This window comes from Sapajus apella, unplaced genomic scaffold (assembly GCF_009761245.1).
Source record: "Sapajus apella isolate SASKATOON/1434 unplaced genomic scaffold, GSC_monkey_1.0 scaffold123, whole genome shotgun sequence".
NCBI classification, from domain to species: Eukaryota; Metazoa; Chordata; class Mammalia; order Primates; family Cebidae; genus Sapajus; species Sapajus apella.
The window spans coordinates 4,026,101-4,051,815 of record NW_022437063.1 but is presented as its reverse complement, the minus strand read 5'-3'; the positions used below and the strand labels follow the sequence as shown (position 1 = coordinate 4,051,815).

The 25,715-nt window shown below is 48.5% G+C and overlaps 1 protein-coding gene and 1 long non-coding RNA gene across 8 annotated transcripts in view; one reads left to right on the top strand and one right to left on the bottom strand.

The window, feature by feature from the left end:
• Positions 1-25,715, bottom strand: part of TBC1D22A (TBC1 domain family member 22A) — a 384,809-nt gene that overhangs the window by 211,635 nt on the left and 147,459 nt on the right. The window lies entirely within an intron of this gene.
• LOC116538915 lies at positions 2,525-24,182 on the top strand. The gene is made up of 3 exons (XR_004263840.1): positions 2,525-2,608; positions 17,905-17,907; positions 24,172-24,182. It is a non-coding gene; the product is annotated as an uncharacterized LOC116538915 (long non-coding RNA).

Genomic DNA, 25,715 nt, shown 5'->3' with positions numbered 1-25,715 from the left:
CAGGAGCTCTGGTGTGGAGCTGGCGCCTCCCACGTGCCCACAGGTGAAGGCGCCCCTTCCCACCCTTCACTGCATTAAAGGGTGAGGCCCCTCGACTTTTCCTAATGAGGACAGGAGCAGAACACTTCTGGCTAAGGAAGACCTTCTTCCTGATTCCATGTTTCCAATTAGAAGGAGATTCTACAGACACACTCATCTTTCAGAAGGATGACTGCAGAAATTTATACAGAGAAGCTTTCTCAAGTCATAATAATCTGAAAGCACAAACTGATCATAAATCAATCCATTAAATTGATTTACTCCCTTTATGTAATTAAGTCAAAAATAATTCCTCAAAGGATAAATGGGTCTTTAAATCAATCAGCAGAACGTTCCCACATACAAATCATTAATAATGGGCCCAGGTGGAAAGAAGAGTGACCAACACAAGGTTCCAGGCTCTGCTGAGGGCCTGGGCTAGCCGCGGGAGAAGGAAGCCACACACGGAAACACCGATCCTCCGTATCCTGCTCCCCGGAACCCCGTGGATACCCAAATCCGTGGATGCTCCAGGCCGTGATATAAAACGATTTACTAATTTGCACGTAATCCATATGCATCCTCCTATACACCTTAAATCATCTCTAGATTACTTATACCACCTAGTATCTTGTAAATGCTATGTAAATAGATGTTTACAGAATAATGACAAGAAAAAAGTCTCTACATGTTCAGTACAGATGCAATATTGTTTCAAATATTTTTACCGAATCCACACATGCAGAAGCCGTGGATCTGAAGGGCTAACTGCATTCCACTGTGATAAAAACCCACAGCAAAAGGTCTCTGCAAAGACATTTCACCCAGGGCGACAGTGAAATGTGAACGCAGGGCTAACCTTGGAAACCTTCTCATGCACACTTAAATATGGGTACATAGCAGGGCAGAAAAAGGTCTTCTAGACAAAGGCCCAGGACAGAAGAAAAAAACTGGTCCATATTGTATTTTAAAATTTTAAACAAGAAAGCATTTATAAGTCATTACAGGCAAAGGATTAATATTAATAACCTACAAAGAATTATTTCTCAATAAAAATAATCTAAGTAAGCTGACTAAAAATGAGAAAAATACCCAAAAAACGATTATGTATAAAAAAAGCCAATTATAATAATGAAGCAATGGTCAACATAATCAGTTATGAAATAAATTCAGTAAGATTCACCAAGCTCGGCCGGGCGCAGTGGCTCAAGCCTGTAATCCCAGCACTTTGGGAGGCCGAGGCGGGTGGATCACGAGGTCAAGAGATCGAGACCATCCTGGTCAACATGGTGAAACCCCGTCTCTACTAAAAATACAAAAAATTAGCTGGGCATGGTGGTGCGTGCCTGTAATCCCAGCTACTCAGGAGGCTGAGGCAGGAGAATTGCCTGAACCCAGGAGGCGGAGGTGAGCCGAGATCGCGCCATTGCACTCCAGCCTGGGTAACATGAGTGAAACTCTGTCTCAAAAAAAAAAAAAAAAAAAAAGATTCACCAAGCTAACCAAAAAAACTGGCCAAGATGCCAAAGTTTAACTATTCCCCACTGATGTAAGTAACCAGAAACACACACTCTGAAGCACAACCACCACTCAAAACACAGGTCTCCGTTCACTGCTGCAGAGATGACGAATGCACTCTGCAAAACAATCTGACAAAGTATGTCAAAGCCTTGAAAATCCACAGTGCTCAGCAGAGCCCAGACAGTGCACCGGTACGGAGACGGGGGCTGTCGGAATCCAGGAGGAAAGCAGTCCCAGGCCCTGCACTTCCGTGGTTCATGGTCTGGCAAGGGAGTCAGCAAGAGACAAAGCCCCACACCAAGTGAGAATGGGCGGGGCACCCGCCCCCCCCAACCCGCCCCGGTCAGACGCCGAAATGGCACGCTGGTGTGGAGAGGGTGCCCTTACACTTTACTATTAATAACGCAATAAGAGACCAAAAAATACACCCACTGCAAAACACACCACAGGTTCCTCTGCTGTTCAGATGAGGTAGCTGACATCTAAAAGTGCTGGCTGACTGGAAGAGCTTGCCACTCTAACAGACAATCCAGCTCTCACTGACGGCTCCAGTAGGATGGCTTTGGCTGAGCCACTTACGAAAGCCTAAGTCCCTTTCCTCTTCAATCCTTGGTCTTCAATAAATCACCCCAATGTGCTGCTCCAAAGTTCTGCTCCCATTTTGGTGCTGCTTACGTCCCAGCTGGGAGCCCCACCACTCACAGCAAGAGCGGACGTGCGGTTCCCCAGTGCCCAGTGTTGGGTTTCATGCGTGAAGACCAAGCAAGGCTGGTGGCTGTGGCCTCTGTCGCAATTCTAAGAAGCCTGTGTGAAAGGCTGGCTGTGGCCACTCACAGGGCAGGACCTTGCCAAGAGTCGGGTTGGAAACTCAGCTCCTCAGCCCTCAGCGCCCCTGCTGGGCCTTCCATCTGGAATTGATACATTTCAACACATTCCTCCTTGTCCATTACACCCAGAAAATGGACCTTAAAAGTCAGGTTAAAAACTGCTTGCATTGTAACTATCCCAGCTGGATGGACACAATCGCAGAAGGATATGAGGCTACTGTATCAAAACCAAATCTGGACAAGTACCTACAAAGTTTCCATGTATTATGGCACGAAGCCAAAGCAAACAGACTGCTTCCTTTCAGGATGTTTTTCAATATGCTTCTGCTTGAAGAAATTTAACCAATTGTAAGGCTCTTCAGTTTCTCAACAAAGAGAAACAGGATCCACTGAAAGAACACATGGACCCACCTTTCACAAAGAGGGCCCTTCCTGCCCAGCTTCTCAGGCCGTCCTGGTGGCGAAGCCTGCGTGCTCTGTAGGTCTTCTGCAGCCGAGGAGCACCAGAGGGGCCTCTGCACGCCCAGGAGGCACTCAAAAGGCATGACTGCAGAACAGCCCCACAAATAAACATCTTCCTAAGTGACGGATACCTGTGTAATTTGCAAACAGCCCTGCTTGTTCTCCACTCCTGCCCTAAGGGGGCTTCACACAAAGAAATGTGTTTCGAACCGCCAGCCTCCCTGTACAGAGCCGTGCAGAACCAAGGCTCCAACCAAGTGCACCGCCAATCACTGTACACCTGCCAGAAAATCAAACGGATGCCGCCGCTGGCAGCCAAGCAGGGGCAGGAGCCCAACTCTCACATCAACAGGCAGCGCATTGCCCATACTCAGGTCCTGGCGCTCTGTCATCACAAGTGAACATCTCAGCACTCCACGGAAACATGCATGACTCCTGCTGGACCCAAGATCAGAGCACAAGGAAGGAACAGTGGCAAGCCAGCTCCTGAGAGCCTTCAGATAACAGGTGTCTCCTGTGGGCCCAGGCCCATGCCCTGCTCCCGCGCCTGCCTCCCCACTGCTGAGGCAAAGGCTGGAGAAGCTCGCATATGGCAACACCCCACTGTGTCCTCCCCAACACGCAGCTTGGAGGCCCAGAGGGGAAGTGCATGGCCCCAGAATGCAGAAGGGTCTGCTCAGCCCAAAGGCCCCATGCCATGCCCGGAGTGGCACCTGGGCCCAGAGAAGGCCCCGATATTATGGTTGGTAAAGTGCCCTGTGCACGTTGATTCAAGGATGAAAAGAAAGGAAGACCCGGACCTTCTCAGGCTTCCAACATAGCCTGTGTCTTGGGTTTTAAACTTGCTAAGGCTTCTCCTTTCCTGAACAGTATGTGTAGAGCTCACTGGGAGCTGGGGAAGGCACAGGAGTCAGTGCCTGCTCCATTCCGAGACAATAAACTTGGCTGGGAGAACGCAGAACTCCACACAGTCATGGAGGCCTGAGCTCTCTGAAGGCTCCCTGGGCCTTCCCAGCTTTGGGCACTGCAGGACCCAGGACAGGCAGTGTGATGGGCACTGGGTGGCCCAGGCAGGGGCTATACAGCATGTCCAAGACACCATGGGGTAAGACAATGAGGCACTGATTTTTTAAAAGTCATTATCAGCCAGGTGTGGTGGCTCACAACTAATCCCAACACTTTCGGAGGCCGAAGTGGGTGGATCACGAGGTCAGGAGTTCAAGACCAGCGGCCAATATGGGGAAACCCCGTCTCTACTAAAAACACAAAACTAGCCGGCCTCAGTGGCGCATGTCTATAATTCCAGCTACTCGGGAAGCTGAGGCAAGAGAATTGCTTGAACCCAGGAGGTGGAGATGGTGAGCTGAGATCACACCACTGCACTCCAGCCTGAACAGCAAGAGTGAAGCTCTGTCTCAACAACAACAACGAAATTTTTTTAAGTCATTGCCACAAAAAACATTTTAGGAACTCACAATACTAAACAAAGAGGGAAATTAGCCACAGATACATCGTGTAAAACACAATCAGGATATCTGTTGCTATAATTTTATTCCAATTTATTTCTGTGCAGAGGTTTTGTTCAGCTTTTATATGACTACAGTTGCGCTGTAAATACAAATGTGTGTCCTGCTGAATCTGACGTTTGTAATAGGGATCTCCCACTTCATAACATGCTCTTTGAAGCCATCCCTCAGGATGCTGCATGATCATCCAAAGAACTGCAATTTCCCCGTCTACACAGCCAGCCACACCCCTGCTTTGGGATGCTGGCACCATTTCTTTTTTTTTTTTTTTTTAGGTTTGCTTTTTAGCTTAAAGGACAGGTCTTTAGCAAATATTCAACAAATCAACCTGAATAAAATAGTCAATTAAATGCTGTAATTTATCAGAAAAAAAACCACTAAGTTTTACCTCAAAATGTATTGCACAAGTCTTTTTAAAAAATCACCCTAAAAATAAATAGGAAAGGTAAGCAGTTCTTTAAAAAGAATGGAAGAAAGGAATATTATGTAAGCCCATAAAAGCAGGTTAAGTCATTCAAAATTTCTTTTAAACAACAAAAAACTCTTCCCAAGAGAAAACTGAAGAAAAATCAATCACCATTTCTCCACTGATAAAATCTATTTTAAAGGCATCTGCAACATATCTGCGGGCCAGATTTCTCCTGGTCTTTTGGCTACATGAGGGGCCCTGAATCACAACCTCACTCTCAGAGTAGGAAGTGTGGACAGTTTCCAAGCAGCAGTCGCCCAGCGGCGCTCTTCTTCAAGATGAAGATCGAAGCCATGACATTAGCCGAGCATCTTCTCTTTCCAAAATTTTCTGAGTCTGATCATCAGGGAATTTCAGTACAGTGGTTATAACTTTTGCCATGGTCTTAGTCTCACGACCCATCATATACTCAAAAAGCACTTTTCGCAAATACTCAAACTCGGTAGGTTCTCCAAAGAGTGATACATCAGTATGATACAAATTTCCACCTTTGTAAGGTGTCCCCACAGTTGTTGCATATACATTCTTTTCATATTTCTTCAAACGGTCTTCTAAATTGTGAATCTGTTCTCGGAACTCCTGCTCTTTCAATTTCCAATCACTGATTAAAGTGGTCTTCTGTGCTAGCTGTGTCTGTAGCTCCATAATTGTTTCATTTTCATTGCCAGGGTTCTCCTTCTGCTCTAGCTTTTGCTGATATTTCTTCTGCAGCGCCTCAAGTTGAGTCTGCAGGTCCATTACTTTGGCAGTCATCTCTTCTTCACGAGCATCAAGAATTTCTTCATATGTTTTGGCTGTTCGTTTTAGATCATCATCTTTCTCAGCAATTTTTTTAAGTAACTGATTTGTCTCTTCTTGATGGCTTTCTAAAAGTTCAGCCTCCACCTCCTGGGCCTTACTGATAGTTTCTTTTATGGTCATTTCCAGCTCTTGTTCCTTTTGTGCCAGCTGAGTATTAAACTCCCTCATCAGCTGTTTTAATGTGGAATTGTGCTTCAGTTCAAGATCTTCCTGCTCTTGTTTGACTTTCTCTTCCCTTTCTTGTTCATATTCTTTCTTTAGTATTTCCGATTCTTGCTGATGCTCCTTTCTCAGTACAAACATCTTTCTTTTGTGTTTCAACTTCAGCTACCTGTTTGGTAAGAAGAATTCGTTCTGCTTCCACATCCAACAACTTCTGCTGCAATTGGGCCAACTCGTTCTCATAGGCTTTTGTCTGCTCATGTGTGGTACTTCGGTAAGACTGAAAACCAACCAGCTTAGCAGATGCCTGCTGGAGTTCACCTTCAGTCCTTTTAATATCTGCCTCTAAATTTTCTACATGAGCCTGATGCTCTTTCAGATGCTCATCCTTTTCCTTCAAGAGAAGCTCCAGTTGATTAATTTGATCTTTCAATGCCTTCTCAGTCCTCTGCATAGATACCTGGTGTTCTTTAATGATACTCTGAACTTGTTGCTGGTGATGATTTTTCTGTTCATCCATCTTGGCCTCTAATTCCTGCTTCATTTTATCTGTTTGATCTTTCAGAATAGAATGTTACACAGCCAGCCACACCCCTGCTTTGGGATGCTGGTACCATTTCAAATATCTTACTGTTATAATAAAGAATGCCCAAATAATACTCTTTTCTAAATAAAGTATGTGGTCTGCATTGAGAGAGATTTCCTTAAGAAAAACATCTCAAGTGAACCTGTCAGGTGAAAGAGTAGAATATTTTATTGAGAGGTGTTGGTAAAATACTTGAAAGAAGTGTTGCGAATGTATTTTACAGACAGCAGGGCCTAAGATCATCCTCCTCACTGATCACTTAGCAGCTCCATGACCTGCTTTTCTGCTCTGCTCATTGGGAAGGTAAAATATCTCATTACAGTGAGATCTAATTCACATTCTTTATTTTCTGGTAATGTTTAGCTGTTTTCCACATGTTTGTGACTGTTCCTTAAATCCATTTTTGATTCAGATGGTTCCCAGCTAACGCCATGCAGAGCAGGAGGGGCAGCAAGTAATGATCCCTGGCAGAAGCCAGCTCTCCCTGGCTAGGATCTTAGAGACACTCGCTTCTCCTCCCAGACAGCACACTCCCTCAAGGCCAGAGGCCTGCCACAGTCAGCCCCACTCAGGGACTTGCCAGAGGCCTGTGATGTGTGTGTTCACCTGCCACTGACGAAATCTGCAGGAACCTGCAGTGACTTTCTGAAAACATGCAGGAAACCAAGCAATCCAACTCACAACATCTGGATACATCTGTCAAAATACACACTCAGGGCCGGTGCAATGGCTCAGACCTGCAAACCTAACACTTTGGGAGGCCAAGGCGGGTGTATCACGAGGTCAGGAGTTCAAGACCAGCCTGGCCAATATGGCGAAGCCCCACCTCTACTGAAAATAAATAAATTAGCCAGGCGAGGTGGCATGCATCTGTAGTCCCAGCTACTTGTGAAGCTGAGGCAGAAGAATCACTTCAACCCAGGAGCAGGAGGTTGCAGTCAGCCAAGATCGCACCCTTGCTCTCCAGCCTGGGCAAGAGAGCAAGACACTGTCTCAAAAAAACAAATTACGCACTCAGGCACACTCAATTCCCCAGGGCTCCCACACGCATCCCCGATGCTGGTGACGCCATCCACTGTGCTGCCCTCACACCACTGACCCAGTCCCCCTCCCTCTGTGCACTCTCAGAGTCCCTTTCAAACCCTGACAGAGCCATTGGTACCCCTGTCCTGGAGTGAGGAAAAAGGCCACTGAATGGAAATGCCAGGTTCAAATCCTGGTCCCTATCAAACAAATTCCCGGAAGAAATGGACTTCGAGCTATTTTTCCGCCATGTTCACGTGGGAATTACAAAACGCAAACCCAGGGCTGCAGGCACGAAATGATGCAAGCCATACAGAAATCTGAAAACCTGGCTAAAACCACACGATCATTTGCTGAAATTTCTGTACTTGTTTCACGTGGATACACACTCTAAGGACGGTCTCGGAAATGTCTGGGGTCACCTGAAAAGCTACATGTAACATGAATACAAAGTGACACCGCAGCACACGGTAGGCAAGGGTGCTGGTGTCTTTGAGCTGCCACAGAACTTGGGTGTGAATCTACAGCAATTAATCAAACTGAATCTGAGAGCAAATATAGAAGGAAGGTGGGTAATTCTTCACATCATTTGCCATATTTTCCAAAGTTCTTAACTGATATTTTTATAAAACAAGGTTGCCTTAATATACAATGAATATCTCTGTTTACTCAAAACAGTCTAGAAATTGGAGTTCAGGCCAGACACAGTGGCTCACACCTATAATACCAGCACCTTGGGAGGCCAAGGCAGGTGGATCTCGAGCCAAAAGATCGAGACCATCCTGGCCAACAGGGTGAAACCACATCTCTACTAAAAATACAAAAATTCACTGGGCGTGGTAGCACACGCCTGTAGTCCCAGATACTTGGGAGGCTGAGGCAGGAGAATTGCTTGAACCCAGGAGATGGAGGTTGTAGTAAGCCGAGATTCTGCCACGGCAATCCAGCCTGGGCAACAGTGAGACTCCATCTCAAAAATAAATAAATAAATAAATAAGAAATTAGAGTTCAACACAAAAGCTGCCTAGGATAAAAAGCAAATTATCACTGACTAACACTAATTACCAAGAAAATGAAGGGTTTAAGCCTCAAAATCAGGCTTCAAAGATTTGTGCATCTTTCATGAACAGTATGGAATTCTCTTCACACTAGGAGTCCCAGATACAGGATTTTGCTTCTTGTCTCTGAGAAGATGTGTACTCTTAGCTATGGACTGGGTATCTTCTGTCCTCAGCTATGCCCGTGTGGTAGTGGCAGAACAGACTGCCTGGACAGGGACATGACCCCTAAACCAAAGAGCCAAAAGATGCCAAGAGGCTGAGCATGGCAGCTCACGCCTGTAATCTCAGCACACTGGGAGGCCAAGACCGAGGCCAGCGGATCACTTGCGGTCAGGAGTTGGAGATCAGCCTGGCCAACATGGTGAAACCCCGTCTCCTCTAAAAATACAAAAACTAGCTAGCTGTGGTGGCAGGCGCCTGTAATCCCAGGTACTTGGGAGGCTGAGGCAGGAGAATCGCTTGAACCCAGGAGTCGGAGATTGCAGTGAGCCCAGATCACATCACTGCACTCCAGCCTGGGCAACAGACAAAAAATTCCGTCTCCAAAAATAGGATGGTTTCAATGCTGTACCTCCTACATAATGTCTGATATGACACCATACAACAGGCCAGCACCAAAGACCGTGAAAAATGCACCAATAACGAGATTCCTGTATGAGGAAGGTAAAAAGCACTTAGTTAAACTGGAGGTAACGGAAAAGATTCATACCCTTTTCCTGCCCACCACTAGTGGTCAGGCCCACTCTGTGATTCCTCTGCCCCCAGGGACCCAAGCGAAAATCACGTTAGTCTTTGGCACCACCCCCCACTCCAAGGAACCAGCCCTCTTAGCTGATGCATGTTTGGGTCAGAAAAATTCCAAAGGAGCTGTGGACAAAACTCAAGGCGGCTTTCCGAGGCGTCTGGAGCAGTGCTAAAAAGGCTAAGTGAAACAAGTCAGTTCCGCGGGCCAAGAAGCCCAGTAAATGTCAAAAAAGCAAATGCTGATGGCAGGTCATTAGAAAGAGTGCAATCTGGAAGAGCCAAGTTCAGGCTGACTATCAGCCACCGGAAGAACTACCGACAAGAGTGAACTGGCAGGCGCCAGGCTGCTCAGAAAGCCGGGAGGCGTGGCGGGGCTTGGCCGGCTCTGACGATGCAGAATCAGAGTGAATCAGAGGTCCATGGCAATCTCGGTCACCAGAACTGAGCCGAAGGACGGGGAGGGGACAGAGAGGCCCCTGGCACAAGGGGTCAGGAAATAGGCCTTTCCCTCCTGGGGTGTGTCTGTGTCCAGTGTGGCGGCAAACAGACTGCCTGACCTCCAGCAGGCCTCTCAAACCCAGGACCACAAAAATCACAGCACAGACGCAGAGGGCCAAGGCTCACGGAGAGACAGCAGTGCTGCCCGCTGCGGCAGCCACGCCCACACCCTGTGTCTGATGCCACCTGCAGCTGGCCCCGCCAGCCAACCTGCGACTCGGCGTTAGGACCCACCGTTCACAACACTGCACATCTGGCTCCACGGCTGGGTCCAGGCAAGTCCCAACGTGCGCGTGTCCCTTCCCTGTGCCACCCTCACGCCAGCCCCACACCACAGACTCTTCACAGGCTCATCATGCATCAGTCTCATCATTTAGGGGTTGCTTTGGTTTTAGTTTTTTGTTGGGTGTGCTGGAAAACACAGGGCAAGATCCCAAAGCCCCACAGTTCCTCGTCCAGAAATGCGAAAGCCCACAAGAAACGCTGTCTGGCCCAGCTGTCAGGGGCACATTCTCATCATTGAAGCTGCCTCAGAGAGCCACAGCCAATGTCCGTTTCATTTTATACTTAATTTAAAGGAAAGCCACCCGCTTCACAGGTGGTTGGAAGAACGGCCGTGCTACGCGGCATCGTGAAAACATATTCTGGCTCCACGTATTTCGTCAAAGTACTCAGACAATGAGAAGGCCGCAGCTCTGTTTCAGGAACCGCAGGTCTACGCAGAGGCGGGGGCACATTCAAAGTGAACAGAGTGATTCTCCTTTCTAGAGAGAAATGGTAACTCCCTCCAATCCAGGAAGTCTACGGGTAAGGCAAAGGCCGAACAGCAACTTTTCAAAAGAAGCAAAGCCTGCTGTCTTCTTTGGAACACAGAAAACTGTTCCAGCAGCTGGGGGAGAGTCCCAACGATGGGCACAGGGCTAGAGAGGCCCTGCTACAAAACACTTATGCATGAAGAGCTCACCCCTGTGCCAAGCAGACCCGGAGGCTGGCTGAGTGAACACAGGGGCTGGAGGATTAGCTGCATCACACATGTGAACAGGAGGAACTGGCCAGAAGTCCCAGCTCGCCAACAGTGAGAGAGATGCCCAGGTGGAAAGGTGGGGGCCTGTCCACATGCACATGCCCAGCCCCCCACCCCATCCCCATGTAACGACTGATGGCTGAGCAGCCGCAGGGCAGAGAGGAGGCAGGCTGCCTTGGGACCACAGCCACAGGGAGACACTAAGAAGGAGCAGGGTCACAAGGTTTGCACAGCCCCTCAGAATAGGCAGCCAGCTTGCACCTCAAACCACAAAGGGAACCCAACAGAGAACCAAATGGACCTGATCAATAAACCTCCCTGGTTCTACAGAACTCCCAGGAAGTCAGAGCCACCCAAGAAGAGTGCCGTGTAGAAACATGGAAGAAATGGACAATCCTTAGGCCAAGTTCTCGGGGCTCACTGATGAGAGCCACACCCAAGACCGTAACTGCTCCTGCAGAAACTCCATCCAGGTTGCACCCTCCTCTAGGACCCCCCCGGCCTGTCCCAGTACTCCCCCAGCTCCCACCGAATGCAGGAGATGCAGGGCACTCTGGGGGGGTTATTCCACCACCAGTTAGGGGGTCCATCCTGTTCCTCCTGTCTCTGATGCCCCAGCTCCAGTCCATCCTCCATCGACTGTAAATGGATCTATCCACTATTGATAGAAACGTGTGTTCCGTGCCTCACTGTGCGATGGCCGTCCCTCCCCTGAACAGGGTGCTGGGTGGCGGCAAGAGGTGTGAGCCGCTTCCTCACATAAGCAGCCCAGGCACAGCCTCACCTCTTGCCTGCACACGAAGGCATCCCCTGCACTGGAAGGCCCCACTCAGCTCAGCTGGCCCATGCTGTCCTCATTCTGGGAGCCCAACCCAGTTCCAACCCATCTGCTGATTGGCAGTCAAGGCACTTGATATGCTTTGGTTCTGTGCCCTCACCCAAATCTCACCTCAAACTGTCATCCCCACGTTGATGAGGGAGGGAGGCAGTTGAATGGGTGGGGGCTCCCCACAGGGGCGGGGGGTGCAGTTTCCCCCATGCTGTTATTGTGATTGTGAGTTCTCACGTGATGTGATGGTTCTATAAGCATCCGGCCTTTCCCCTGCTGGCACTCACTCTCTCCTGCTGCCTTGTAAAGAAGGTCCCTGCTTTCCCTTAGCCTTCCACCATGATTTTAAGTTTCCTGAGGCCGCCCAGCCACGCCTCCTGTTAAGCTGCAGAACTGTGAGTTCATCCAATCTCTTTCCTTTATAATCACCTAGTCTCAGGAGGTACTCCTTACAGCAGTGTGGGAAGAGACTGAGACGGCACTACTCCAGCCTCCCTCTGTCAGACCTCTGTTTTACTTCTAAACAGCCGCATGCCCAGGTGAAGAGGGGTGCTTTCATGGGATCCCTTGGCCCATCACCCTGATGCCTGGAATGACACATCAGCTGGCTGCAAGGTGGAGGCTGCTTCCCTCTCTAAACAAAAGGACTCCAGAGGCTCCCCACCGTCTTCAGAGGAAGGCCTAAGTGCCTCGGCAAGGCTTCCACGTACCAGCCTTCAGGCACCTGCCACGGTCCCTGCCCAGCACTGCCCAGGCTGGCTGCAGCCCAGCGTTCCCCTGGGTTCCTTGTTTCTTAACTGCCCAACTCCCACACACTCTTCTCCTTAGTTCATGTTGGATCCTGTCCCAGCCTAAACAGCAAATAACAGTAACAAATAACAACAAATGCAAATCCCTGAAAACCGGTCTCAGCAGTCCATGCTGCTTTATAAGCTCAGCCTCCATCTGAAAGAGAGAGGAAGTGCCTCACCTAAAGCCCCTAGCACCTCCTCACTCACACCCCTCAGCCATCTCACAGTGGCCTGAGTGCACCACCACTGCCACGCTGAAGGGAACACGCCCCACAGACAGGACCACAAGGCACACAGGCTTCCGCCCATGCCACACAAGAAGCACACAACTTTAGGGCTGGGCAGGGGACTACGCGTCCCAGCACAACGCCTTCACCTTAGAGCTGACCAGGATGATCCCCGAAGAGGAAGGGGCCTCCGTCTGCTTATTCTAAGGCTCTCTATACAGACAAGGAAGGAAACTTCCCAATTATACTTTATTATAATACGTGATTCTTGTGAGTAATTTGGAAAATACAGAAAAGTTTTAAAAACAAAATTAAATGATCCATAAATGTACTAGCCAGACAAAAGTAACACCCTGGTTTAGTTTCACCGTTAGTCAGCCTGGGGTGCTGTAATAAACTCCCACAGACAGGGTGGCTTCAGCAGCAGCAGTCTCCCTCTCCGCAGTTCTGGAGGCCTGAGGTCCGAGGCCAGGGTGGCGGCAGGGCTGGTTTTTCCGGAGGCCTCTCTCCAGAGCCTGCAGATGCCGTCCTCTCCCTGTGTCCTCTCACGGTGACCGTGTGTGTGCCCTGTCCTGGTCTCCTCTTCTTACTAGGACATCAGACCCAGTGGATCAGGGCGCCCTCACGGCCTCACTTGACCTTCATCACCTCTTGAAAGACCCTCTCTCCAAACAGCTTCTGTGTAGCAGGGTTACGACTTCAGCTGATGAATTCTGGGGACACGATTCGGCCCCTAACATTCACACACACATGTTTTCCATAACCCAGAATTGAGACTAAATAGGAAGTTTTATGTCCCATTGTTTTTATACCCTGATCACTTTCACACACTGAAAAGGGTTTTGATGAAATTGTGTGTACGGTGACACAGAAATCAATGCACCCAATGGCTTTAAACTTCTGGTTCGAGCCTCAGCTCGTGCAAACATTTGCCTCCACAGTGAGCCCCGCACTCGGCCTCCACCACATCACCATCTACGTCCTCAGGACAGGGAGGCACCGGGCTGCTCAGCAGCCAGCAAACTGCTTTCCAGAATGGTTGTTTCACAGCAAAAGATTGGAAGAGTGTCAACTTCACCTCACCCGAAAGGCACTGAGTATTCTTTTTAATTTGTGATGATCTGACAGACAAAAACAGAACTGCATTATTGGTTGCATTTGCATTTTCATTACCTGTGAAGTTGGACGGTTTTTTCAGTTTATTAGTCATTTATGTTTACTACTTTGTAACTAACACGTCTGCTTATTTCTAAGAGAAAGAATTTTAATATGTTAATCTACTGGAACAAAGAAATGGTTCATAAAGACAAATACTGCCATTTAAAAAAAAAAAAAAAAAAAAAACGCAAGCCACGTGTCAAGGGAGTAGCACAGGTTGTTTTGAAAACGCAAACACAGCCTCCACCGGTACCTGTGCTAAGCAGCTGCCAATCACAGCGAACACCTCCGGTCAGGGTGAGGCCGCCTTTCTACACAAACATGAAAGACTGCTAAAATTTCAAAACCATTCAGGGTGACTGGAAAACAATTTATTTTGTTTGGCCTTTCTTATTCATCATTAGTGTACTTTTAATCAAATATATCGATATGTACTAATTAACCCTGCTTTGAGTAAATCAAAATTAACAAACCACTTCAATAATAAATCACACATACATAATTGGTATTTTAATTTTTTTATAAGTCACATACCATGTAACACTAGGCTGAACACAACATTACCACCATGTGATGACCCGACAGCACGGCGACAGCCTGTCCCGACCGCGGTTACTAGACTCAGGAAATACACTTCCAGAATGAGAAAAAACAGCTGTCAAGAGCCGCATCTTATTATTCAACTATTAAATTTCCTTAACCATCAGTCAGTTTAATTGCTCCTGACATGGGTTAAAAATAACATTTTGTGGTTCAGTAAAATAACAGAAGGGTAACCCCTTCACTCCCTAAGCTGATCAGAAATTCCTCCTTGGATATTCCAGTACAATCCATTTATCCTTTGCTGGGATTCAATTATTTCCACTTCACTTGCATGTAACATTTTGAAGCATTTTCCTAATTTAGGCTAAAAAAAAAAAAAAGGTAAGAAATCACTGTATTAAATTGCACAGTATTATTTTCAATTAGATCCCTAATGGGTAGATGACCCAGTTCACTCTGGTCCAAATCTGTCAGCTGAACACATGCTGGTGCTGAGCCACATTCGGTGGCTGTCAGGTTTTGTCCCATCCTCCACTTCACTCAGCTCAGCGTCCTCAGCTCCTGCTCTCCACCCAGAGCATGGAGCCACAGACACCGTGACATGAGGGCTGTGCTTTGGAAAGATAAGCCCAGGAGAAGAAGCCAATCAGAGGGGCTGGAACGTGAGGCATGGTGCTCGAGTGTGCTATGCCCACAGCTCTCAGCCTTGAGCAAGGAAATCAGTGTAGTATCTGACCTGCCAAAATCCAATTCATTAATTCAGCAGATGAGTGAGCACATCCCAACCAAGAAAAACTTGCCAGTGTTGACTGCAGCACTCACATACATGCATCACGTTTCTTAATCCTGATCTGAAACAAATAGCAGGGAAGTGCTCTCACCTATTTTGGAGGTGAACACACACTCTCATCAAGGGAAAGGACATGTTCAAAGTCACACATGCTGCAAGAAGCAGAGAGGGAGTGGAGCTGAGACCTGTCTGTCTGACTCTAGCGCCTACGGACTTTCTATTGTGGTAACAGCACTTTAACTACATTAGCATGACCCTGACCTGATCCTCAACTTTCTGAAGGAATGAATTCAATAAACAGTGGTTAAGATGCAGATTGTCTCCGGCATCAGACAATCGTAACTCTGCTATCTTCTAGTTACATGCCTTGAACAAATCAGTTAACCTGCTCAACTCTCAGCTCCTCACTTATCAACTGAAAACTATCACCTCCTTCCCTCTTAAGGGTGTCGGGAGAATCACACACATGCACAGCTAAGCGGAACAAAGAACCTGATACAGGTAAATATTCAGTCAATGTTAATACTAGAACTGGCTAACGTCGACAGGATTCTACCAGTTCCTAAGCCATGGACCAAAGATGATAATGACGGCAGACTTCAAATCAGAAATTATGCAGGACGCAGAGACAATGGAATGACAGTGGTAAAGGACTGGGGGAAAACTGGCAACCCAGAATTCTGCACCCAGTAAAAATATGTTTCAAAAACAAAGTGAAATTTTTTTCCAGACAAACTAAAGCTATACTACAAAAAATGTTAAAGTTCTTCAGGCAAAAGAAATCACATTTAAGGCCAAGTAGAAATACAGACCTACACAAAGAAATGGAAACAAAACAAAACAAAAAAAAAAGGATATTATAAAAATGAAGATAAAGATGAAAGGCATTATTTATAATTTCTTTAAAAGATAATTGATAAGGAACATACCAGGCATACAGATCGTGGTTTTAATACAATCCACCAATAAAAGGAATGAGGGATCCTTGGAGAAATGGCCACACACACACACAGATGGTGTCCAGGGACTCAGGAGCCAGCTGAAAGAGCTCCCCATGGCCAAGCTGAAACAATCTGAGCAAAAACATATAATGTAATATCTGACTACAACTCAAAGTAGAAAGCATTTAAAAATCCATATTGATACAAATAACTGGATACATTAACAAATGTGGAGAACAGACAAGCCTCCCATGCAGGAAAATTCCAAATAATGTAGTACACACTCTCCCCTCAAGGAAGTCAAGTATAACCCCACCCCTTAAGTGCGGGCGGCACAGTGACTTCCTTCCATAGAGTGCAGAATGGGAAGCGAGGGGAAAAGAGTAACTTTACAGTGAAGACACCTGGCAAACTCTTAACCACATGGTCAAGGTCACAGACCTCAGCTGCTAAGACAAAGACACCACCACCATCAGGTCAGACCTGATGAAAGGCCAACCATGCAATGTGGCAAGAGGAAGGCCAGAGGCGGGAGATAATAGGGTGGTCCTGACATGGAGGACAGAGGGAGAGGGTGGCTGGGGACACAGTCAGATCTGCCACCAACAATGTTGAGAGACTAAGAGAGAACCCAGGGGCCCTCAGGTTTCGGCAGACTGGGTAGATGCACAAAGAACATGGCCAAGGCAGCAGGTATGAGAGAGTGTGCTGCCTCTGCTCCAACACCAGACTCCGTGGCACCAGCTCCTTCAAGGTGCTGGCAAGGAGGGAGGTAGATACAAAGGAGTGAAGCTCAGGACACAGCTCTGGGCTAGAAAGCTGACATTTGAGAACACCAGGTCTTAACCTTGCAGGCCAGCACCCACGTCCAAAACTGATAAAAACAATGTCTCTTTTCCCCAGAAAAACATACAGAGATATAACATTTGGCATCATTTCAGGAGGCTCATAAACCTACTAAAAGCCACTTGCGGACTTTTAAGTACACAGTGTAATGAAGCCACTAGCATGCAAGAGTAGAGAATACAGGATGAAAAGCGGGCAGGGCCAAGAAGAAAGCTCGAGAGAACCAACAGCCCAGGCAGAGGAGGACAAGCAGCACACACAGGAGCCGAAAATGATGGTGAGGAGGGACAGGGTCCACAGAACGCCAAGGCCACGGTGAGGAGGGACAGGGTCCAGAGGACGCCGAGGCCACGGTGAGGAGGGGCAGGGACCAGAGGACGCCAAGGCCACGGTGAGGAGGGGCAGGGCCCACAGGACGCCAAGGCCACGGTGAGGAGGGGCAGGGTCCACAGGACGCCAAGGCCACGGTGAGGAGGGGCAGGGTCCAGAGAACACCAAGGCCACGGTGAGGAGGGAAAGGGTCCACAGGACGCCAAGGCCACGGTGAGGAGGGACACGGTCCACAGGATGCCAAGGCCACGGTGAGGAGGGACAGAGTCCACAGGAACGACAAGTTCATGGTGAGGAGGGACAGGGTCCACAGGAATGACAAGGCCACAGTATGTCCCCTGTGGACATCCACCCACATGCACTGCGCTGGGGGGCTCAACAGCACACATCTTATTTACCAAACTAGTAACAAACAGCCTCCTCTGTGACTTCTGCTCTTAATGTGATCAATGGTCCATCTCCAATAAGCTACATGGAACTTCCTGCAAGGTGCAGGGAGACGAGGTGCACCTGCTTCCTCATCGCCCCCTCATGCAGAGCCCATGGTGCCATCACCTGGACATGCTCAGGGTCAAAAGTCATCAGGGCACCTTAAAGACATTTCCTACAAAACAAAGCTCCGCATTTGTGTCTTCTGCTTCAAGCAGCACAAATTCCACTGGTTATAAATCAGGTTTATGAATTTTGCATGGGTCTGAAAGAAAAAAATCCATCAGTCATGACTGAGACAGTCGTCCACTTTACGCCTCGCTGTAACTGGACAGGTGACACAAGGTGCTCAGCCTTGATGGCGCACAATCACCAAGCCCAGCTCTGAGGGACCCAAGACGGCTCTAGCTGCCATGATGTTCCCTGCCTGGTGTGAAATACAGCCATGTCCGCGCAGACGACCGGTCATTCTTGGTACAACTGGTCCAACCGTACATTTTTCAGTACTCACTGCCCCGGGCAATCCTGCGTGCTCTTGATTATTCTTTGAAAATGCATAATACATGAATCGGGAAACCGATTGTGAAGGCCCAAAATTAGACACTGCTGCCCAGCCTCAGAAAATGCTACCATTTTAGAACACTCTTCTAAAGTGGTTTGTGTTTTATTGGCAAACCAGTATATTATTATTGCAATAGTAATGATTTAAATATAAATACCATTAGAGCCACAATAATAACACACACGTACTTTGTGATTTTACTTCAAAGGCTTCCCGGCACTATACATCTACTCAATCATTAACCTCCCCGAGAGAAGAGCTGCAAGGGCTGTCTCTATTTTGCAGGTGGAGAGTCTTCGGCAGAGAAGCAAAGGGTGGGTAGGCCCAATGCTACCTACAGAAACCGCCGACAGCTCCAGAAGTGCTGGGCTGATTCTGTTTCTGCCCCCAAACACGTATGGGGACACACACACACACACACACACACACACTTTGATGGATGCAGGCTCACACATGCATCTCAGGATTAACACATATCCCGGACATTTACAAGGAACGTGTGAGAGAGAGATATCTGCAAGGAATTTCTCTGGAGAAAAGGAACAGAATTAAAACCACACCGGTAAACTGGAGAAAAATAAAACCGAACTGCAGAGGTGTGGAGTGCGGCTTTGTATTGTCCCAGCTCTCCGTGCACACATCCATCCAGAATATGCAAGTGTCCGTAAAAGGCACGCTCTCTCCCTCTTCAGATTCACCTTCACACTGATCTGTCGTTCACACGCATCTACCGTGAATAACTCAATCTGTGAAAGCTACCGCCACCGTCCTCCCATTGCTCCTTGCAACTTCCTGATGCGACATCACCATGTCCACACCAGAAAGGAAGAACAGGAAGCTCCGAGGTGATAGCTGGCTCTGACCTCGGGCAGGAAAGTGGGAGCCAGCGTCATAACACTTCCACCCCGCCATCAGCCCTACAGGACAGTCCAGCACTTCGCAGCAGACACAAGGACCTCAAAACAGGGGCAGAAATCAACGACTTCCTGGGAGGACAATGTAAAGACCAGTGGTGTTTTGACACAAGAGTGTCGAATGATGAGGATGTCCAACAGACCACACAAACAGCACCCATCCAAGACTAAGCTCCTGCCATCCTTCCAAACCAGGAACCTCTCCCACCAGCCACTCAGGAATGGCTACTCTAACCTCCCTGCCAGCCAGGCAGAAGCCTTAGAGCCATCCATCTTAACTACCCTCTGATTCATGAGCAAGCTTTTCATCGGCTTAACTCTCAAACCAGAGTCAAATCCAACCACTACCACCCTCTTGCTGCAAGCCACCACCAATCACCCCCACCTGGATTGGCACCATAACCTAACTGGTCTCCTGAGGTCCACCAGCTTCTCCCTACAACCTAGTCTCACTGCGTTCCCAAGGCAACCCTTTTCAAGAGAGGCCACGTTAACCCACGTTAACCAATGTCACTCCACTGGCCTCCAGGTCCCATGGGGTCACTGCTGCTCAGGTGACGAGCACGGCCCTCCCCTGCTCAGCCTGCTCCAGCCCCATGAGCCTCGGTTCGGGCCTCAGGGCCCCAGGAAGTCTCTGCACTCACTTGCCCACCCTTGCGAATGGGGCGTGCTCACCACTCCCTGTCACTGCTGACCCAGGCAGGGAGGCCTTGCTGAGCCAGGATTAAAGGCGGCAACACTTTCTTTTCCTTTCTCAGCTCTTTCTTCTTAGTGCTTGCCAGCATCTAACTTACTACACACACTTTAATTTTGTATTTTCTCTCTCCCCACCAAAAGAATAAAGGATCCCTGAGTGCAGAGATACCTGTTCAGCAGACGGATGAAATGGTGTCAACTTGCTAACAAGAGACCAATTCAGATGCTTCCGTCTGAAGCATCCATTTGCTCTATCACCAAACGAGTAACTGCCAGACAGACACACTCCAGATCTACATGGAAACATTTAAAGCAGGCCATGCCGTCCTCAAGGCCCCCTACAACCACTGCAGCAGGAGGCAGGGCTGGAGGGGTGCATCCGAGCAGAGACGGGGGCAGGGCCAGGCTCAGCTCCGTCACAGATGGGGCCTCAGAAAACCGACTTCTTTCTCTGGCATCGGCTTCCCAGCCTGAGAATGGAGAGGATGACTCAGATGACCCCCAGGTTCCCTCTGGCCCTCACAGCCTCTGATTCCCTGAACGACATGCGTGTGACCTGCTATCGTCATGTTCATGGTGGCTCCAGGTATTCGAGCTGACCCTGGTGTTGCATCTTCTTTCAGGGTGAGTTGTGAAGACAGGACTCAAAAATGGAAGTGAAGAAAAAAGAGGCACAGTCAGTCTCTGGAACAAAGACGCTTTTAGGAGCCCCAAATTTTCTGCTCCCTCATTGGGTCAGGCTGTCATTTCTTCCCAGTATCCGATGACATGAGTGACCCTCACTTAAAAGATATGCTTTATCTGCCAATAACTCTCACTGGGGTGTGAAGGTCGATGGGGCCAGGGAATCCCAGGCTCGGGGCGCCCCTCTCTCGCCTCCTGCAGGGCTTCTGCTCCCGAGCGAAAGGTGGACATGGAACTCCCGAGCCTGGAAGCAGGCTGATCTGCCTGTGTCTCTCTCGAACCCACTGTTTTTGCTGGCCGGGCACACAGGTTCAATCTCCATGAGGCAAATGTGTGTGACAGGCCTCTCTGGTGATCTTCTGACTTCCGTAATGTGTATCCGCATGTTTCTCTTTGGCCGTGCTTGAAAGATGAAATCGATTCTGCAGGAGAAAGGAACGGTCTTCACCGTCTCATGGGACCTCTTAGCACAAGGAGCAGGCTCCATTTCAGCAACTACTATTTCTTTCTTCTGGAGAAATTACAGCTTCTGCCCCACAGGGACAAAGACCAAAGAGGAGAGATGGCCTCTGTGCTGCATCAAAGATTCCCCAAACCAAGCTGAGCACAAACCATCACCACAGAACACATGGAGACCAGTTCCTGAGACACACAGTTATCAACTAATACACACCCGGAGTTAGAAATGCACTGTGGAGGCCGGGCACGGTAGCTCACGTTTGTAATTCCAGCACTTTGGGGGGCCGAGGCAGACAGATCACGAGGTCAGGAGATCAAGACCATCCTGGTCAACATGGTGAAACCCCGCCTCTACTAAAAATACAAAAAAAATTAGCTGGGCATGGTGGCGCGTGTCTGTAGTCCCAGCTTCTTGGGAGGCTGAGGCAGGAGAACTGCTTGAACCCAGGAAGTGGAGGTTGCAGTGAGCCAAGATCGTGCCACTGCACTCCAGCCTGGTGACACAGCAAGACTCTGTCTCAAGAGAAAAAACAGAAAAAAACACACTGTGGAGGGATGAGCAAAGCTCATGACTGCGACCAAGGCTTTGGGTGGAGGAGACTCTGTCCCATGGACGCCCAGCACGTGGGGAGATCTCAAAGGGCATTGCCAAGAATGTGGACTCTTGCCTACAAAGGCATGACCATGTATAAAAATGACTCTTCACTGGTGAGTACTGAACAGTTCATGAGAAACTCTACTACTGTTTCTTTTTTTTTTTTTTTTTTTTTTTGAGGGGGCTTCGCTCTTGTTACCCAGGCTGGAATGCAATGGCGCGATCTCGGCTCACCGCAACCTCCGCCTCCTGGGTTCAGGCAATTCTCCTGCCCCAGCCTCCTGAGTAGCTGGGATTACAGGCACGCGCCACCATGCCCAGCTGATGTTTTTTTTTATATTTTTAGTAGAGACGGGGTTTCACCATGGTGACCAGGATGGTCTCGATCTCTTGACCTCGTGATCCACCCGCCTCGGCCTCCCAAAGTGCTGGGATTACTGGCGTGAGCCACCGCGCCCGGCCCTACTACTGTTTCTTTAACAAAGTCTTGCTCTGGAGTAGAAGTAAACACGGGAGAGAGGTCTGGATGCCATCTTGTCAATTTAAGAGTGAAAATGAAAATGAAAATCTTTCCTGCGTAAGGCGCGTTGATTTCTTGTTTTCTCTCTTTCACCTAAAATGTTTTATTTGAAGATATGCAGGTTTGTTTTTATCTGCTTTGTTTTGTAAATCTCTCTGGTTCACCTCTAACACACCAGCCCTCCGCCCTCGCGGCCCTCCAAAGGCATGTTTCCTAGACAACCCATCGCAGCTCAGAGCACCTCATTTATGCCAGTGTACAAAGAGCATCTCTCATTCACAGCTGGCATTAAAAGGCGAGTTTATCAGATGAGAGCAGGATTCAAAAGCCCTGGCAATTTTTCTGAATCTCTCTTGATGAGAAGGAGCTAAATAAACAGGTCCCTAAAGTTAGCAACAGAATGGAAAGGTGGCCCCAGAATCCCCACAAAGAACAGGCAGACTACCGAACAGGCTGATATGGGGGCCAGGCAGTCCTCATGACCTCCAGCCAGGTTCCTCGGGCACTTGTCTCTGCCTACCTCCCACTCCTGGCAAAAGGGTGACGGGGGAAGAGGGAGGGAGGGAGGGAGGGAGGGACGGAGGAGGGAGGGATCCACTTGCAAGGGCAGTCAGTGGAAGAAGAAAGCCAGGACATGCCACACAGAGGAACGCAACCCGGACAGGCACGAGCAGCAGCCTGTGGGCTTCCACAGCTCTTGAAGTAAGTGCAACAGAGACAGAGGGCCTGGAGGAGGCGGCCCTCCAGCAGGACCGGCAGGTTCTAGGCCCTTACTGCCCCACCTGTAGGATGACAGCAGGGGACTGCAGGGCTTCCGAGGCCCCGCCGTCCACCTGCAATGCACAGGGAGTCACTGAGCCCCGGCGGCCTGGGCCTTTTTAACTAGGAACGGTGACTATATCGGGCGACCACTGACTTCAAGCAGCCTCAGCCGTTCAAGTTCACACATCTGGGTCCAGACAGAAAGACGGAGAAGAATCCAAAGCCATGTCAAAACAACAAAAGCCAGAAAAAGTGGGTGATTTAGGGTGTGACACAGCAAACACTTTCCCCCTTCAAACTGGGGACCTAGTAGCATTTCTTTATCGTGACTCATGTCACTCTACAGAGACCCAGAAAAAGCGCACAGCTCTTTTACCTCATCACATAACAAGGAGCGGCCTGGGGAGGGTGGATGTGACGGTCTCGAAAGACCCCTTGGCCTCAAATTCTATGATGAAGACTTGCTCCTCCCAGAGAAGGCCACGGATCAATATTCAGGCCACTGAAAATGCTCATACAAGTGGTCTGTGCCACAAAACGTCCCGGAAGGCAGGCACGGCTTAAATCTCTAAAACCTACTGGGACATAACAAGCCAGCATAAAAGTAGGAGGAGGTGTTATCAGGTTGCACAGAAACCTCTAGAGATTTGCTCCGAACGCACTTCCCAATGCAGCAAGCACACTGGTCTGAGTACCACCCTAGAGGAGGGGCCGCAGGCTCATTCCTGGTGGCACAGACTTGCTGAGCAAGCAGCTGAAGATGCAGACTGAACGAATGAAAGACTCACCTGCAAATGAAAACTGCCTGGGAAACTCAGTCACCAACGGGAGCCCGCGGGCCTGCACAGCCGTGGGACTCACGCAAGCGCTGTCCCAGAGGCCCGTCTTGTGCACCTTCTCAGTGCTTCTGGGGACGAGGCAGTGAGGCGGCACCCTCTGCCCTTGGCTCTTCCAGCTGTATCTACTCTCCATCTGGCTGGCTGGATCAGGCCTCTATTTGCTTCTGAGGCCAGTGCCGCTCTTCAGACAAGAGGAGTCACTGACACCCACCAGCCTCCTAAGGAACAGGGGGAGTAGGGGACACCGAGGCCTCTGCTCGTCAGGGGCACCATTCTCCCACAATCTCTCAGCCTGGTGGGAGAAGCCTCGGCGTGTGCCTGCCAGCTCTCTTCCTCATCGCATCATTTGTGCAGCCAAGGACGGGAGCATGGTTCAGTTCAGCTACACAGGCCCAAGCGGGTGCTGCCACACTGGCTGGACCAGGCCAGCAGCTCCTACAGTGAACGAGCTTACAATGGCGCGTCCAGGAGAGAAAACGAACCTACGTGGAGTGAGCTGGTAGCAACAGTACACCACTCCCTCCCTTTGGGAAGCTGTGTATACACACCTTTAAGGGCAAAGCGGTAAGAGCTAACACTGCAGACTCACAGGGCTCCTAAAAACACTCTTCTTCCAACCAGAGTGAGAATTACACCGAATGCCACTGCTGCTTCAGCTGTGGATAAAAATCATTCTAAAGTACCTGGGGTCCCAGTTCTGCAGTATTGAGTAGAAAGGTAAGCTCTAAAGGAAAGGCTACAAAATACTAGTCAGCAGGATGAGGCTCACTGCAACTAATTCTCAGCTGTGGGCCACGGATGAGTATTTCCTTCTTGGTGCCTCGACGCCTCCGCTGGGGAAGGATCATACCACCAAACCCAAGGACGACATGATGCAAGGGGCATTCCATCAGCGAAGCGCGTGCCCTCACAGAGGGTGACCAGGGCAGCCCTGCTCCTGCACAGGCCCACAGAGGAAAGGCTGGAGAGCTCCGAAGCTGGGAGGCAAATGCAGACCCTTAGACACAGCCGGACAGCCTGGGGCTTCTGACGTCAGCTGGCTGGTCACACCTGCCCAGCTGTCAGCACAGCCACAGTCTGGGTTAGGACCCTGGCTCAGACCCTCCGCCGCTCTGTGGCCTTCATCAAGTTAGTCCATCTCTTGATGACTCAATGCGCTGATTTGTAAAACAGGGGTAATAACAGCATCAACTTCATGAATTAGTGAGACATAATAACAAGGAAAGTTCTTTAAAAGCTTCCGAAACAACGTGATAAATGTCAGCTTTCAGCTGTCGCCTCCACCACAACCATCACACAGTCCTTGTAATTTCCATCACCTCTGTTTCTACCGCTCCCAGTAATAACTGATGAATGAATGAATAAATAAACACAGTAAATTGCCATCTATCCCTCCTGAAATTTTAACTGCCTAAGAGCAAAGATCACGTCTTATACAATCTGGCATTTCAAACGCCTATCAGTATAAGTAGTCTTTCAAAAGTTTGTGGAAATGAACTGAAAATCCAAGGAGACCAGAAGATAAGGATTCCATTTTGACTTTTAAGAACTACGGTCATGACCAAACTACAGATTTGGAAGTGGCTCAGTTGCTAGAAGCATGAAGTTGCAAAGTTTGAAGGGGTTGCCTCTTATTTCCAAATTTTCCTTTAATCTCTCAGGCACAAGATGACAGAAATTGAGGTAATCTATACATATTTAATTATCTATCTTAAAAAGAAAAATCATCAACACTTTCAACTTTCAGCTTTTATGAATTAGAAAGTAAATCTAATTTTCACACTCATCTTTAAGAATTCTTTTTTCCTCTAACCAACAACAAAAAAAAAAGTAATAACAATAAAACAGTATCTTTATTGTATAAAATTTGAGACCAATTTCACTAAAGATATAATAGATCAAAGAGCATGGAATGAAAAGTTTTATTTTTAGAAAAATGGAGTGCATAGAATTTAATGCTAGTAAACGAAATTTAAAGATTCTTAAATGAATCCAATCAGTATCAAATGTAATTGCCAATGAAGAAAAAAAAAGACAAAAATAAGCACATTCGTAATCATCCAGGAAATACACACCAA